This window comes from Glandiceps talaboti, chromosome 8, assembly GCF_964340395.1.
Source record: "Glandiceps talaboti chromosome 8, keGlaTala1.1, whole genome shotgun sequence".
In the NCBI taxonomy this organism is placed as follows: domain Eukaryota; kingdom Metazoa; phylum Hemichordata; class Enteropneusta; family Spengelidae; genus Glandiceps; species Glandiceps talaboti.
Genome location: NC_135556.1, coordinates 13,373,439 through 13,382,004, shown reverse-complemented (window position 1 = coordinate 13,382,004; position 8,566 = coordinate 13,373,439).

Genomic DNA, 8,566 nt, shown 5'->3' with positions numbered 1-8,566 from the left:
TCATGGTGGGCGAAACGCGAATGGCGCATGTCAGTAGTAATCCATCACAAATTGACAGGCTGTCGTCATAGTTCTCATGTTTCTAGGATCTAGGACTGATATGATATGCAAATGTCCAACCAAGACTCCACCTTCAGTCTGTTTAAACTGAAATCGTGTGGGGACGTGACGACGTCATTGTGTTTATATGAACGCTGTAGGGGGAGCACAGAATTCTGTGCGAGAGGAACGGGATTGACAAGGCAGTATAATATGGAGATAACGTAATACGGAATACAGTCCGTCAGGAACTAGACTAGAAGTGTTGGCAATGACATGCCATGGTGTCAATAGATAAGTGTATTATTTACATCTCTTTTTGTCTAATTAAACAATTTTAAGTAATGTTACTAGGGCTGAAGGTTTACATCTATATTATTTACTTATTTATCTATCTATCTATCTATCTATCTATTTTTCTATCTATCTATCTATCATTCAAACAATTGTGTATTTTTACTTTTAAAAAAAGGAACTGAGATTGGAGGACTATGAGGCTGGCAGGAAAGGACCACATTGGTTTTTGGACAAATGTAATGCAAGCCAATCACAGGGTACAACATTTCTAAGACGTCGGATGACAACAGGCATCACAAAAACAACTTCAGATGACAATAAGGTATGATTGTATGGAGTCTGTATTTAGTGATTAACCATTTACAAATAGGAAATCTTAGATCATATTTGACAAAAGAATTTACACTTTTTATAATACAAGTATTTTAAGTTTTGTATAATCATCATGCAATGTTACGTGGATCTAAACACAAAGATTTGGTACGACATGGGTTCCTTTTGAAATGTATGAAGAATGAAAAATGGAAAGTATATTTCTGGTATATCTCATTTCATTAGCAATATTATAATGTGTGTACTTATGTCTCAATTCGAGACATTCTGTCCTTGTGTGTATGTACACAAATGTATGTATGTACCTATATGTGAATCAACATTAGAATCTTACAGTCACACATTTACATACTAACATAGGTCTTTGGTGGTGTAAATTTGTCTGAGGGAATAGCTGAGAGAATACTAATGGACTTCAAACCCCTGACAGGGTCACTGTCATTAACATCATTGCATGACAGTTCTGCTAAAAGCTTTGAAGTAAGTGCATGTATATTGATAATCCTCTGTATATCTGCTATTCTTTATTGTACCACTACAGGTGCTTGCACTAACAAGTTGTAATTATGCAAATATTAAGTGTTGGCAGGAGTTCATTTATGAAGTGTTGTTCATGTTATGAAAAAACATTCTTCATGTAGTGTGACTGATTCATATTGTATGTTTGTCTTTCTCTGTGTTGTATCAAGCTCAATGTGACAACTTAATGTACACTTGTTTTTGGTGATTTTTGTACTCTTGTCAATTCATATATATAATATTATAATATTATGATATTGCAATTGCACAGCCAGAAAATATGAGTTTTGATGACATGAGTTTTGTCACTACACATCTTCAACTAGTAGTGGCAAGGCCCCTTATGTTACTTGTCGTTTCCTTGGCTGACCAAATAAAAGTATTTGGAATAATAAGATATTGTTCTCCCAAATATTTTTCTTCATTCAGCCGAGGCCCTTGTCACTATTCATCTCGCAACTCGTACAAGTCGTAGTGACAATCATTGGATCACATGTATTTTCTGGCTGAATGAAAGAAAAATGTTGGGAAATAATAGAATTATACCATCACCAGTAACATTTTTAACAAATCTGGGACTCAATCTGGGAACCAATGCAGAACCAATGATGTAGACAGGCATTATTGCGACAGAGACGCGTGTTGTCATGATGTAGAATGAGTGTATATTCCATATTTTTTCGTTGAACCTGGCTCGTACATATACTATCCATTATAACACAGTGTGTTCACATAGACTTCAGTGATTGGCTTAGATCATGTCACATGGTATGGACTATTGACCCAGAGTGACCTTAATTTGCATATAGACACTCTAGTCACATTCTGTTTTCCCTAGGACAATATTCATGATATAACACAATAGTCTTATGAGGGATTTGCATTGACTATGAAAGGAATATTTGCCAGAGAATGTGATGTGTTGTAAAGCAGTTATTGTCTTGCCTTATTCGGGCACTAGTAGATGTCATATCGGGCTGTTATGTAGCAACTATTTCTGTCAGTTTCAGCCTTGAGAAATAGTTGCTGCATAACAGCCCTCAGGGTAAGAGATGCCTACTACATAGCCAGGTAATAATATTATACAAACATTTGCGTTTTCTATTGATAGGAACAAAGACTTGAAGATTATCAAAGTGATCTGAAGTTTGCAAGACCTCGTCTTAGTACTTCATTTGGATTCAAAACATCAAGGTCACTATTTCGTGTCAATATGAATCAGAATGTGAATCCTAATACATCTGAATGCAGCAGTAATGAATCCGTGATGAGTGATACAAACAAAAAGACTGCGGGTGGTGGCTTCGGTAGTATTTTCACAGACAAGGTACTCATCGCTAAATGTTCAGCTCCAACATTGTCTTCTGCTCCAGGTGAAAGTGGTGCCACAAACCAAACAATGACAATGACAATAACCACAGATGCATACCCTACTGTGTCGTCAACAAAGCCAGCTAGTCCAAAATATGTACCGAAATCTGCGTCATATTCACCGACATCTCCGAAATATTCACCCACATATTCACCGACATCTCCAACATATGAACCGACATCTCCGTCATACGCCCCAACATCTCCGTCATATGCCCCAACATCTCCCTCATTGTTGCCATCATCAACATTATATTCCACACAGAGTCCAGCTGTGTATGCCGATACAAGTCTTGTTGCATGTTCAGATACGGTATCTCTTAATGGACATAAAGTTGGTATCTTTGCAACAGATGCACAGACAGATTCCACAAGTGCAATCTGTTTTAACCAACCAACCAAAACTAGGGACGTTTCCTCTTCCTTGTCTACTGCTAAACCAATAAATGGCAAGCAGTCAGCAACGGATGCTAAAACAAGCTTGTTTTCTGTTAGAGATGCTCTTTCAAATGACAAGATATCCCAAGAAGATGACACAAGTTATGACACAGCTTATACTGTGGAAGACATTCCTACATCTAATTCAAGCGACAGGGATTCACCTATACCAGACTTACCGTGGAGGCAAACAGAAAGTCTCGGATCAAGAAATTTTTTTAGTTCCATATGTACCCATGATGAGGGCGTCAATTTGAAACTGGATAAACGTTCAATGAAGAAGAAAGAGAAACACAGACGGGCCTTTGTTTTTAACAGAATATTCAACGAAGCAAATAATGACATTTTAAGTCAAAAATCAGTAATGGGAAAGACTGATAAGGGAGTGGACAGAAACAGATCAGATAACATGAATATATTATCTTCATCTAGTAGTAACAGTGACATGACAACAATCGCAGAGTCATGTAGTGATGACCAAGCAAATGACAGCTATTCTTTGATTGACAGAGATGTCAGGTCAGAAATTGATGCAGATTCGAACTGTACAACAAAGAGAGATAGAATGATACCATTTCACAACCTTGTGAGGGAAACATCTTGTCCTGCAGAAATGGAGGATGGTGTTTTTCCCCTGGGTGATAACGTCAAAGAACTGGAACACAGTAGACATGGTATGCCATCAAGTGAAGTAAAAGATAGACTCAACCAAGACTTGCATAGTACAAGATTTGAAAAGTCGTCATCTATAGCTGAATCATTCCAGTTTCAGTTTCCTAAAGCGAGAGTTGAATTGCCAGTAAACTTTGATGCACAGAGAAATAAGAATAGAAATACTAAAGAGAAGGGTAGCAACTTTAAATCAAAGTCAGATGATAAAGCTAATCATGCAGTTTTCACATTCAGTGCCAGGTATACTGCCATTCCAGAAGACACAATGCAAACCACAAAGTGTGTTGCTCGCTCTCTGAAATACCAAGATACTGCAAGTTCACCCAATATGGAAGAAGATGGTAATGAAAAACAATCCATTGAAAAATTGTCACAAGAAAATACCAAAAAGGAATGTGAAGAACTTATGGAGAATGAAGAAAGAGATAGTGATGAAGAGTATGTTATTGTTGGTGAAAACACCACTAGTACTAAAAAATGTGGTGCGTTATTAGCAGAAACAGACTCATGTGATGAGTTATTAGCAGAGACAGACTCTCAACCTGCAGCACAGGATTTGTGTGATGAAACTAAACATGACACAAGTTCAGATATGATTTCCTGTACACAACTTGCAGATGACAAAGATACTAGCAGTGCATTTGATGATAGTTCCCTTGCCAGCTGTTCCTCCCAGCCTGACCAACTCAACGAGTCGGATGATTGTAGGAGTGACTCAATGACAGACTTGTCTACCAGTACAGGTTGTTGTTACAGTACCACATCAGATTTTGATAGTTCGAGTCAAATAAGAGATGAGCTCCTATCAACTGGAGGTAGTGTTGACGTGTCGGATAATAATAACAACAACAACAACAACAGTGATCAGGTAGAAGATGAAGATTTAGAAAACCTAAGATGTGATATAGCAGGGAATGATGGTGATAACAAAGGTCTTAAGAAACAAAGCATCCGAGATAAACATGATAGAATTAATTTTACAAATGAACCCAGTTTATAGTATTTAGGATTAAACCATGAATGAAGACATGGAGATTGATAGCTGTGTTCTCCAATGTCTGGATCCCATGGTTTGGATTACTACTTATCTTTGACCCATAAGAATTAGATGGGAATCGTTCTCAATCTCATGTACAGGGTTTTATATAACTCTTGTCAGACTTCTTGTCTCACCTAAATTTTAATCCAATATTCACCTCTAAAATTTTCTGATTTGCGCAAGAGTGTTACTGTGTTTCATTCCAATGAATGGTAGTACTTCAGTAGTTGAAAACAGGAGATGTTCCCCATATAGTGCAAGTGGTTGACATTGCATGTTGATGGTGTTTGACTGTTTTTGTATCATTTTGATATGAGTATATCATATTCCAGTTACACTTTACTTCTAATCTGCATACAATTGAATGTTTGGTCAGTGTTATAATCTCCCAGTTAGAGTGTCAGTGTAACTGATACCTTGGTAATATAAGTAAATGAAACAGTCCAGGTCAGTGGCAGTGTCAGTCAACTTGGATGGATGCTAAGGTCACAAATCTTTTTATTTATAAGGGATTTGGCTAGAAGAAAGGACATATTACGGTAATGTCGTTATTAAGTCAATAAAAAGAGTGAATTTTCAGCTGGAAGGAAAGCTCAACCAGGGAAAGAAAGAAAGCATTAAAAATTCAGTTTTATTCTACCTCCACAAAGAATCGAAATCAAATCAAATCAAATCATCAATCACATGATTGCTGCATCATGTGGTGCTGTCAGGCATTTGACGTAAATAATGACAAGTTTATGAATACTAATTTTCCCAAAGTGGTGGGGGGGGGGGGGGGGGGGGGCTACCCTGGTGTGACACTACATTAAGTACTGTTGGTAGCTGGAATGTGGCATATTGGTTTGAGTCGTTCAGAAATCACGAGAGAGGAGAAACACCCCTCCCCCTCATTATAAGTAGTTTAGGGTGAGCATATAATGAAACAAGACTTAAGTAACCAAGGCAACATGATACCCAATGAAATTCAAACATTTGACCTATTACAGATTTTTTTCAACATTACTACAAAAATACAAGTGGTAGGTACTATAATCAACAACTTTTCATAATTAGACAACAGTAAGCTAATATTCAGAAAAAAAAGTACTTTTTGTGTTGTGAAATGTTCTTACAATATTTGCTACAATTTACATATTTTGTATTTTAGAACACGTTCACTTTCCTACTATTCGATTAGTCCACACACAAGCTCAGCTAATATTCACAAAATAATTGGTTTCTGTTTATTTACAGAAAAAGTCATAATTATTGGTCAAGTAAGATTTACATTAGCAGTAATTGTATTCGAAGCATATAACTTTAGAGTGACTTATTTATGTGAAGTACTGCTTTCTAAGGGGTGAGATCAATAGTTCATTGTCAGGTAAAAAACAATTCTTTTACATGTACTTGGGGTGGGGGGGGGGTCTGAGCCATTTTAGTTCTCATCGTACAAAAATCGGTTTTAGTTTTAATGGATGTTTGTACCCCTAAATACGAATATTTCTTTAAAAATGTCAAATTGAGAAATGGAAGAATTTTTACGATAGTAAATGCATGGCACTAATATAAAGTAAAGTGTCAACAACAGAACTATTTTTTACTCACTACTTACTGGCTTTATATTCATAGTAAATGTACTACATACTGATTGATTGTGCAGTTTGAAGCAATTCTCAAATTTTGGTCAATTTAGAAAGGGGGATGGAGGGTCTGAGAATTAGTTTTGTAATCTACATTGAACTATTGATCTCGCCCCTAAATCAGTTATACATTATAAAAGTGATTTATGTGTACAAAAAATTATAACATTTATCAGATATTTTGACTGGAACAATGAGTTTTTTGCTTCCGCCTGCATGTACAAATGTAGATGGTGTATTAACGTATGTATGCTAGAGAGTTGAAATATATGTTTGATTTACAAGAAGTATAAGTTTCTGAAGCAAACCATTGTAATTGAGTACAAAAACTGTTGGAATTACTGCTTTGTTGTGCACCAAGATGGACTTTTTGGAGGAAAATAGTTCTGTGGAGATCAAGTTTAAGGCAAAATAAGATAGAAACAAGCTAAAACTATAGTTGCAACATGTTGATGTGATCAACAGATACTTTTCTGACAGGGTGAATTTAAAACCACCGCCACCCCTGTCATTTTTTGCCATACTGTAATTAATGTATGGGGAAATACAAACCTACAATCAACTTACTATAACTTTTTTGTTGTTGATGTCATTAGACACATAGTATGGTGCTGTCTCAGATAGCAAGTTTTTTTCATCAAGTGGTCACACATTCAACTTCATTCAGTGTTTACATTACCTTGATTACAGTGTGAATATATCCACATAGGCACTAACACCTACTTGTGTAATTTTCCACATCCAACAATATTAAGTTAGTTTGTATTTATCTTAGTTTGCTGATGGCTTGATTTCCACAGTTGTAGATTCACCCTGAACAAAATGCTTATTAAGCCGAAAAAAATATTCATAGAAAATTTATCGTTTTATTATATATGATGATTTTATGTGTGTGTGTGTGTGTGTGTGTGTGTATGTGCATATGGTGTCATTTGCTACCACCAGAGGGCAGTGTTTATATTGGTTTATTGATCCGAATACTACTACTTGCACCATAGACCCTCCAGAGGGTCTATGCTTGCACTATAAGTGCCAATGGTTTTTGAAAACAATTTGATGAGAGTAGAGTGCAATCATAGAAGAGTACAAGCTTTTCTTCACACCTTAACAGTTAATCCACCCAAAATCATAAAAAGAAGAGTCAATTTTCCAATTTTCAGCAAAAATATGATTGAGAGAGAATAATGCAAAACAAAAAAGTGTGGGATTATTCATACCATAGCATCCTATACATTTGGTAATGTACATAAACCCTGAAGAAGAACTGCATTTTGTGAAAGATTTCCCACAAAAATTAGGACTGTTTGGATCTTCAGGTCAATTTAGTTCATTACGGTTCTGGGATAAAGTTTTTGTCAAACAAATATTATTGAATCAAACAGTCCCAACTCCATTCGTTATTTAATACATTGTATGACTATTGGGGTTCTAGCAGCTGTTTGTGATTGAAATTTGATTGTGTATGGTTGAAATATTAAATAGTACAGGGTAATATGTTGTTGTGTTGCATTCTGTTGCTTTGCATTAAACCACAAACAAGTTTCTTACTTGTCTGTGATTAAACTTAATATAAAATGTCAGTCTCTCATATTTACTTTCTTGTACATATCTTTGAAGAGTTTCATCATGAATGAACGGTTTGAGATGTTGTGACGACATTGATTAACTAACTTCTCAAATAAATTTGACTTCGTTACAAAGATTTCTTCTTGTCTATTGATGATGTGGGTAGTGTGTTAGCCCTGTAGACAGGAAAACGGCTATCGCTACGACGCTATTCTGCTAACCTAACTGACATTTTGAATTCCCGAGGAACGGAGGAAAAATTTCGCAATGTCGTGGAAGAAATAACAGCTCTGGTTTGCGAGAATGTGAGTAGTTAGACTGACACTAATCCCTTTGCAGATTTTTTAGTGTCACTGATGTTTTTCAAATGTTTTGAGTTTGTGCTATGCATTTTTAGTTTATAATCAAATTACAAATTATCAAACAATACGCCGTCTACTTGTTTGTTCTTGGTGTACAAGAACACTGGTCAATAAAAACTTGAATGTAAATAACAACTATTATGTACAAAAGTGATACGTGTCATCAACCCCTTGGTACCAACCCGTACTTAGTCTACTGTAACATGATCTTCCAGTGACGCGACAGTGGAAAAACAACCAAAAGTTCGAGGACAGCAGTGACGCAATTATAGCACACAAACAGGGCTTGCAATACAATGGTGTTG